Source organism: Vicia villosa, linkage group LG7 (genome assembly GCF_029867415.1).
Source record: "Vicia villosa cultivar HV-30 ecotype Madison, WI linkage group LG7, Vvil1.0, whole genome shotgun sequence".
Taxonomy (NCBI): domain Eukaryota; kingdom Viridiplantae; phylum Streptophyta; class Magnoliopsida; order Fabales; family Fabaceae; genus Vicia; species Vicia villosa.
The window spans coordinates 65,581,175-65,591,603 of record NC_081186.1 but is presented as its reverse complement, the minus strand read 5'-3'; the positions used below and the strand labels follow the sequence as shown (position 1 = coordinate 65,591,603).

Here is a 10,429-nt window from a genome sequence, read left to right as displayed (position 1 = left end):
TAAACTAAATTTTCTCAACTAAAACATTTGATCTTAATAAGGAGTTAGGCATTAATAAGGCATATCCATTCATTTTTTTTAGAGTATTTGTGGCCGAAATTTTCCTAAATTAATTATTTGCCTAACATTACAAACAAATCAACTTTGCACTACTTATGATGTTTTTATTTATTTTATAAATGTCAATATAAAATTAAAAAATAAACCATATAGTTTAATTCACTATTATTTAGTATAAATATTTAAACAAACACTTATTTTCTCAACCAAAACCTTAGAACCGAAGAAGGAGTTAGACATTTTTCTTTTACAGGAAAAATCTTAATTCATTTCAACATCTAAGATGTCTGCCAAATCTGACTTGCAAAGAAATCTTGCTGATTATCACTCTAACATTTGGGGACAATATTTCATTCAATATGCTTCTGAATCAATGGTGCGTATATATTTCCACTTATTATTGCCTTCTATATTATTCTGCAATACTTATTTTTTGTAATGCAATGATGTATCAAACCATAATATAATTATCAACTCAAGAAAATTATATACAAATATATAGTTCATCCATTCATTTATCAAATAATTTTATGATGAAAATATTCTTAGTAATTTATTATTCACAACCACCACATGTATGCAGGAACTTGATAAGAATATTGGTGCACAAATTGAAACATTAAAAGATGAAGTGAGAAAGATGCTTCTCTTAAAAACTGAAGATAAATTGCTAAGTGTCAAATTGATAGATTCAATATGTCGTTTGGGTTTGAGCTATCATTTTGAACACGAGATTGGTGAACTTTTACAACATATTTACGAGAACTATGTTGAAAATGAAGAAATAATTCTTGAAGACAGCCTTTTCTCTATTGCTATGTTCTTTAGGGTGTTGAGGCAACAAGGATTTCGTGTTTCCTCAAGTATGTATGATTCAAATTCATTTTATAATTTTTTTTATCATTTAATAAAAAAAGAATGAGAAAAACACTTGCTCTACATAAACTTTATGATACATCAATTCTTTTTCAATTCTAACACTTAAAATAGAAAATAAATATATTTTTTTCTTAATTTTTCTAATTACTCTAACTACTTGTTAATCTTTTTAAACACATCGTCAGATGTATTCACCAGATACAAAGACGAGCAAGGAAACTTTAATAAAAAAACTTGTCACCGATGTTAAAGGGATGTTAAGCTTGTATGAAGCATCACATATGATGATTCATGGAGAAGACATCTTGGAAGAAGCATTGGCTTTCACTTCCACCAATCTTGAGTCCATTGCCACTCAATTAAACCCTTTTCTTGCAGCACAAGTCAAACATACTTTAAAGCAGGCTCTCCATAAGAACGTGCCTAGGCTAGAGGCACGACGCTATATTTCTATCTACGAGCAAGATCCTTCACATAGTGAAATTCTTCTCACTTTGGTCAAATTAGATTTTAATTTACTCCAAACCTTACATCAAAAGGAATTTGGAAACATTTGCAAGTAACTACTCCAATGACACGTTTTTTGTAATGAAAGATGAAATATCAAAGACTAATCCATGAACTTAACATTATTGTTTTTTATACATTTTAATTACAGGTGGTGGAACGAATTGGATGTTTCTAGAAAATTCTCTTTTGCGCGAGATAGGATTGTGGAATGTTGCTTTTGGATTTTAGCAGTATATTATGAACCCCGATTTTCTCAAGCAAGGAAAATAATGATGAAATTAATTGCTATATTATCAATAATTGATGATATTTATGATGCATATGGTACTATTGATGAACTAGAACTTTTTACTAAGACAATTGAAAGGTTTGCTCATACATCATAATTTGAAACATATAGTTTCATCACATTTTTCTTCTCTTGCATGTTAAAAATATATTTCTTGAATTGTAATGAAAGTGCTTTTTCAGGTGGGATATTAAGAACTTGGACAATCTTCCTGAATATATGAAATTAATTTATAGAACAGTCTTGGAGGCTTTGGAAGAAATAGAACAAGATATGGCTAAAGAAGGGAGACTCTTTACCCTTAAATACTACATAAATGAAGTAAGAGTTTGTCCTTTGTTTTTAAATACTTTTTGTTGGAACATTATGTATATATTCCAATATAGGGAGATGAATTGAAAAAGTTCATTAAGTCAAGTCCCACATTGTATGTTAGTTGGAAAAATTCCTTAGTCCCACATCGCTTAGATTAAAAATCTTGGCTAGTTTACTTCATTATATAAGGAAGTCATTTGTTTCATTCCAAAACACACCAAAAACTTATTATGAGTTTTTCCTTCCTCACTCTCATAACTCCGCATCTTTCGAATTGTCGAAGCGCCAACTTCTCCCCCTTTCTTTCTACTCGTTGAATTTTCTGAGTATTTTCTTGAATTCTCCTTAGAGAATAATGTTAATTTCTCCTCGTTTGAGTTGAGAAATTATCAATTATAATTTTTATTGGATTCTCTTTATAGAGAATTATTGAAATTTCTTTTGGTTTGAGAAATTACTACGACTGGTCGTTATACCAGATACTAAGATGGTATTGATATCATATTTGAATGGTCCTAGTACCATCTGAAGGTGTATTTCTAGACCGATTATCTACCGTGTAAGTAGTAATCGTATAGTATAGAACTGGGCTGTTTTATCCTGGAGGCGTCGTGGTTATTAAGAGCTGCTTTGCATAATTTTGGCAATACCGCTTAAAGAAAGCGTACTGATCCGCGACTCGACCCGGTAATTTCTTTGGTGGCAAAATTGTTAAAATCGTGATCCAACAATAAGTTTAATTACAATTTTATTCCTCATATTTTTATTTTTTAAAAATGTTTTGGTCTCTCATTATCAAATGTGGTTTTTTTGTCCTTTTATTTTATTTTCTTAGGGATTTTAATTTCCATTTCAATTTGAGATTAAATTTTAATGACATGACAATTCTTGATTGTGTGTCATTATCATATCTACACAAATTAAAAACATGTAAATTTTATCATTTTTCTTTGTTGACTTATAATTAAATTTATTTTAATAAAAATATAAATTATTATATTCATTGAAAAACAAAAAAAAACAAATTAATTAAATTACTATAAATTTGTAATGATTTTTGTAATATGTTTTTAAAATTAAGCCTATTTTTCAATACATTTTCTTCATCTTTGTAATAATCTTCATCTTCTTCAACTGATTCATTCATCCAAACCCATAAAATTGAATCTCATTAAAAAAATAAAAATAAAAACAAACCAGATAAAAACTAAAAATCAAACACAAACAAAAACATTCGTTTAAGCAAGGAAGATTTAAATTATTATTATTATAACTCTAATTAAAATTAGTTTAATTCTTTTTTTATGAAGTCGATAGTAGCAAATATTTAAATTACTATTATTAATCTCTCTTTTTGTGGAATCAAAGAAATATATTGATTTTAAACCTAAAATAATTACAATCAAAGTGATCCTAAAGAAGAGTACTCAAACATACAAAGTTAATTAATGTGTCATGTCATATTGTGTAAACTATAATTCCATGATATTTTATGTTGATGGCAGTTCAAAATGGTAGTCCAAGCATATATGACTGAAGCAAGATGGCTCAACAAAAACTATGTACCAACAATAGAAGAGTACTCAAACATTTCAAAAATATCATGTTGTATATATTTATTGGTAACATGTTCTTACATTGGTATGGGTGAGACTGCCACAGAGAACATCTTCAAATGGGTATCTGATAAACCAAAAATGGTGAATGCTGTTGCAACTCATTGTAGGCTAATGGATGATATTGTTTCTAGTGAGGTATCTTATTTATATATAAAAAAAGTTAAAATTAACTTCTCATATAAATAGTTGCATTAATTTTAATTTTAATTTTAATTCATAGTTTGAGCAAAAAAGAGGACATGTATTTGCTCGTTGTTGGATTGCATTATGAAGCAAAATGGGATGTCTAGGGTAGATGCTATTGAAGAATGTAGAAAAGGAATTGAAAATACTTGGAAGGATATAAATGAGGAATGTCTTATGCCAACTGAAGTTCCAATGCCTTTTATCGCTCGTGCTCTCAATTTTTCACGTTTTATGGATGTTTTTTACAAAGATAAAGATAATTACACAGATTCACAAGGAATCATGAAGTCATACATCAAACTTTTGCTTGTGGATCCAGTTCTAGTTTGAGCATTAATGTTGTAGTCTTATTTTTTTTTTTTATGTTTGAGTAATAAAAACATGAATGCTTGCGAATGTGCATGTCACGTGTAGTATTTATTTTCTTTTGTGTTTTGCTTGTTTTGAACTAGTGATACTTCTTTTAGTGAAATAAAAAGTGTGTGTTAAGCTTATGCATGTATTAACATATATATATATATATATATATATATATATATATATATATATATATATATATATAATGAACAATTTAATTGTTTTGATGGTTATTGCTGACAGTTACTCATCATATGTTTTTAAGTATATATATTTTATATTAATTTTAAATATTTCTATTTTTAAGTATATTTTATAATAATTTTAAATATTTCTATTTTTAACTGTGTATATTTTTGTAGCAAGATTGATTTACGAAGAACATATCCTAACCAAACTAGACAGGAAACTAGAAAATTGGAAAAATATAATAAAACTATTAAAAATGCCAAAATGAAGCGAAGTTTGGCATGCAAAACGAAGGTAGCGGTGCGATTCAACTATGGAAGGATTCAATTTTATGAAAAGAGAATCTGCTTGAAGAAACTTTCCCTAGTTGAGAATCTGTCTTAAAAAATCTGTCAAAAAAGACCATAACTTAAGAGGGAACCATTATTCAATATACGAACACGTTTTTTTCCTTCGTATTTTCAAGCTTGGAGTTTAACAGAGTAACTTCATCTTCTTGACAGTGATCGATGAAACTTGTTTCTCTTTTTTCTGGAGGAGAACACTTGTAGTTCTCTTATGTTTTTCTCCTACTATGCACGCTTCTTCCCACTTGGTAAACTTTTTTTTGTATGTTACAGTTAACTCTTCATCAGAGATTTCATCATCACGATATTCACTACGAGATTCATATTTTCCAGTGATAGCCATCACCTTGAGTTATCTTGGAATTTTTTGAAGGTGCGAGAAATACAAGAAAGAGGAGTTTGAATTGGGATGCACCAAATATAAACTTTTTGCAACTCAAAACATAAGGTTAACAAGTGAATAAAAATAGATGAACACAATTATTTTTATCCTAGGTCATTGTTAATGAAGTTACTCCAGTTCACACGCCAAGGTGATTTTGCCTTTTAAATAAAAACTTAATCCACTATAACCAAACTGATTACAGATAACCCCATTGACCGCTACCAACGCCTTCTTGAGTCTCCTGACTAGCACTTAGTTTTCTCAACGAAACAACCACAATAAGCTTCTGATCAACCTTGCTGGCAATCCCAACAAGTTCATGTGATCCTTATTGTGAAACCACTATGACCGCAACCACTGTCTTCTCAGGGCTTCTGACTAGCACTTAGTCCCTCAAGGAAACAATCAACCAAGTGGAATACAAGTGTGTATTACAAGATACTTCTAATAAGCAGATTACGTAATGTTTAAGCACAAAAATAAAAAAGTATTGAGAAGCAAGATACGAAAAAAAGCTCCTTGCTTAAAATGCAAAACTATACAAAGATTTCTCTAACAGAGTTTTTGCAGCGCTTTGGTGTAGTTTTGTAGAACTGATTCGTTGATTTCAAATTCTTCCAATGGCTTCCTTTAGAACCTGTTCAGCAGAATCTTGTTTTCAGCATCTTCAGAACATGGGACACAAAAGTTAAGCTTCAAAAGGCCGCCAAAGCTTCCCTTACAAAGTCACGATCATAAGCTTTTGTACTAATGTTCCTTGGAACTGTTGCAAAAGTAGCATTCCAGAAACTTGACTTCCATTGTAACACAACACTAGTATTCTTCCAGAGTGTTGAGTTCAGAACCTGATGACATCACACGCCTTCTTACTAGAGTCAGAACCTGCAAGGCAAAAGCCATACACTAGAAAGAAAACTGTTAGTGTATATAATTGTTCCTTAAGATAACATGTAAAGTTATCATCAAAACCTAAGGCCAGATGCAAAACCATTCTTGTTCTTACATTTTTGACACACGCGTAGAACAAGGTATAAAACCTGAAAGCATAGGTGTAGATGCATATGTTTTGGTCAAAGGTGTATTGGTGGAATTGGAAGTTTGTTTTGCTTAATGGGATTCGTCAAAATACAACACCCATTGTTCTAAGTCGGATTTTTCCTGTTGAAGAGCCAGATTCATGCAGTTCTAAGGACTTTGAAAATTTTGGGTTCTCTTGCTACCATGAAGCGTAGTCGAGATAGGTTTTAAGTGGATAAAGACATGCAATTTTTTAAAAACACGTGGAAGCTTGTGGGATGATTTTTTGCATGGATCGGAAGCGTGAAATATTTTGCTTAGTCGACCGTTGCAAGCATGGCATTTGTTTTCAATTTTAGGGGTCCTCATTTATTACATTTCTTAAGAAACTTAAAGTATCCGCGTGAACGAGAGAAGAGAGTGTTATCTGAAAAAAGTATGTATGCGTTCCATATTACAAACTTCAAGCAATTTTATTTTCACTGCAACTTTAAAGCTTTTTCTTTCTTAGTTCCTTTGTCAAACATTTTACCTTTTCATTTTACATTTTTCAGTTTAATTTCCTAGTTTAGTTTAAATAGTTCAATTTTGACAAACGATTTCAATCAATTGAACATCCACATCACTACAATCAAACATAAAATTGTTAAGACTTTAGAACTATGTCCTAGGATTTCCTAGTTAATCCGGAAAGTAAACTTTAATAAGAAACTAGAGGTTGTTTACCAAAATATAGGATAATCAATTTGGCATGCCCAGTGGGACCGTTGTGCTAGTCTCTGTGAAATTTATAAGTGTTGATTCTAGAATTGTTCTCTCCAAAGTTTAGTCGCTAGTTTATGAATTTAAGAAGTGGAAAATGTCCTCCAGAAATGGTACGTCCACCCAATAATAATTAAAACAATAACCCCCAAAGTAGTCTGGAACCACCAGTTGCACCAACAATTGGAGAATGACATATTTTAACCCTCTTCAAGGCGTCATCGGCTCCATCAGCGTCATTGACGCCAACGACGATGATACCACCACAACAAAATGTGAATCATCCCAAATATTAAGTTCCCCAATACCAACGTTTAGTGAACCTATAACTCTGTTTTGTTCTGGTTTTACAATGCCAACAGATAATATAAAAAACACACACACACAGACAGACACGCCTTTATCAGTTATGGCAGACCTTCAGAATAATGCGTCAAACTATACTGATAATGCAATGGCAATTACGCCACCCTTCTCCCATCATGCTTCAGCGTTGACCATTAATAATTTGGATCCAATGCTACCACCTTTTGGAGGGACAAGTTATATCCCCCAAACTACACCATCATTGAGTACAACGTTCATGATTACTACTAGACAATTTGCTTTTAGTGACCGAATTAGCCACAGAAATTTGATTTTCATGAGCCAATTTTAAGAGGTCACTAAATCGGTCACAAAAATAAATTAGCCACCGAAATAGAGACCAAAATTTTATGACCACCTATTCAGTCACCAAATTTTTTTTTATATACAATTTAGTTTATATTAAAAAATTAGAGACCTAAATTTCAGTCAATAATATTTTTTATTTTCTTTTTCTTTTTTTAATCCTCTTTATTATTAAGTTACTATTTCCCTTCCATTTTTTAAAGATTTTAATTCTCATTTATTTTTTAATTTTTAGTAAAAGTTTAACCTTTGTATTGTTTAACAAATAATATATATATATATATATATATATATATATATATATATATATATATATATATATATATATATATAATAATAATAATAATAATTTTATTTTATATATATATTTGCATAACACTGAATTTTATTTTTACTATACAATTTTTATCTGTGCAATGAAATTGCATAATAAAATCAAATTTATATAGTTAATTTTTAAATTTTATTTAATAATTTTAAGAAATTTGATTTCTTTGTTATATGTATATATGTTTAAATATAAAATTTAACAATAAATGTTAAGTGGTGTAGTGGTAAGTCATTTGTACGTGGAGGTCAGGAGTTTGATTTCTTGTATGATAACTTTTAATTTGATTTTGCAAAAAAAGAACCCTAAAATCGACCATTAAAATTCAATCACAAATTCGGTCGCTAAATTTCAATCACTAAATTCGTCCAAAAGTTTAGCGACTATCACTTTTTCAACCAAAAAGTAATGGTCACTAAATCGATCGCTAAATGTTTTAGTGACCGATTTTTAAGCTATTTTGGTCTCTAATTCGGTCACTAAAAGTGAATTTTCTAGTAGTGGATGTCTATCAGGAAACAAATAGAAGAAAGCAACCATGAAATGGTAGATGCTTTAACAGAGCAAATTCCATATATCCGCTGTCGAAATATGTTCGAAAAAACGAATTACCCAGTGGTTGGAAAGTCCCAAAATTCACCAAGTTCTCTAGTGACACGAACGAGTTTACAGTCGGACATGTCGCTAGATACCCGACCGAGACTGGCCACATAGCAAATAACGAGAACTTAAAGATGAAATATTTTCCAAATTCTCTAACTAAGAATGCATTTACTCTGTTCACTACACTTCCCCCAAAATTTGTACCCACTTGGGGGCAGTTGGAGAGACTATTTCATGAATAATTTTACATAGACAATCGAAGATAAGCTTGAAAAAGGTGGCAAGTGTGAGGCAAAAGATGCACGATTCAATTGACGATTATCACAATAGGTTTAGGCTTCTTAAGGCCAAATGCTTCACACAAGTCCCTAAGCATGAACTGGTCGAAATGGCCGCACGAGGCCTAGATTATTCCATTAAAGAAAAAGTTCCATACGTGGCAACAGACGAATACTCTTCTGACTTTAATGACATGGTTGAAAAGAGTGAGGTCAGTGTGGCTGAACTTAAACCAGGACCTCCCTATGTGTGCAAGATGCTTAAGCCGTCGAATGGAAAAAAATCTCGTCGAACCTAACAAAAATGATAAATTTGCCATAGAAACATATACATTCGAGTTAGCTAAATGTGATGAAATTTTCAATTTGTTAGTAACTGATGGGTAGATCATAGTGCCCCCGGTCTAAAGAATCCCCCATTGGAACAAAAGAAAAAAAAGAGGCTTTTGTAAATACCATACTTTTCTTGGTCATAAAACTTCCCAATGTGTATTTTCCAGGGATTTGGTGCAAAAGGTGTTGAAGGAGGAAAGACTCCAATTTGGCGAGAAGCCAAACTCATCAATGCAAGTCGACGTCGATTCACTGCACGTCGGAGAGGCAAACTATGCTAAGACTTTTGAGGTGCTTATGGTCAAGGCTACTGAAGTTCTCGAGATGGAAGGCATACTCATTGTTATCATCAAAACTCAGAGATATATTGCAGAACCAAGTCTTGTTCTAACAATTTGTTTTGAACAAAAGGGGGTTCCCAGACGAAATGAAGATTATAGCGGCAATTCCAAAATCCTCAACAAAGGACATTCCTCCCTCCTGCTAATGCTCCACAAGGGAAGTGGGTGAAACCAGTTAATCAGAAGAGAGAAAACGACTCAACTGGAAGGTAATAGACCCAAAAGTAGGTACATTGGATCAAGAGAATGGTAGTGGGTCGAAAGGTCACCCTTTTGTGTCTCCAAATTATAAGGGTAAAAACAAAATGACAAGGACGCAGTGGAGGTTCGTCATAGGAAAAAGAAGGCTCAAAGGGAAGCCTCGACATCTCAACAGCGGGTTGTCGAAACCAACACTCAGAAAAAACCCTATCCAAGGAGGTTAAATGAGGAGGAAAAGAATATAGCCAATCATAGTTTATCTATGAGGGTGGAACATAGTTTAAAGATAGGTGTTACATGTTGTATTATAGTGTTACATGTTGTAACAATATTAGTTATTTTTATGCCACTCTTAGGCTATTTAATGACTTGACCTATGGTTGTAATTTCAAGTTTTCATCTTATCTTTGACTGAAGCTTCAATGAACTACGTTTTCCAAATATATTTTTCCAGATTTTAATATTACTTTTTTGAGTTGGATTAGTTCAAATTATACAATGGTGGACTAAATATATTTTCCAATTTACAGGTTAATGGGTGGCATCTTTGATGAACTGTGAACATGTGAGACGTTTTCTACCTGGGTAAACAAGGTGAATTTACCATATTGGAGGTTGCTTAAATATCTATTCTTATTTCTTCGTTATGATGTGGTCACCGTCATATAATTCTCTCCATCTTAAATTATAACAGAAATTTATTTTTTAGATTTATTGAATAATTAATGTATTTAATTTATATATAGATCAGATATACT

At 31.5% G+C, this 10,429-nt stretch overlaps 1 pseudogene; it reads left to right on the top strand.

Annotated features, from left to right (window-relative positions):
* The first annotated feature begins 232 nt into the window (after nt 1-232).
* On the top strand, nt 233-4,321 carry LOC131620658 ((-)-germacrene D synthase-like; annotated as a pseudogene).
* The last annotated feature ends 6,108 nt before the right edge of the window (nt 4,322-10,429 follow it).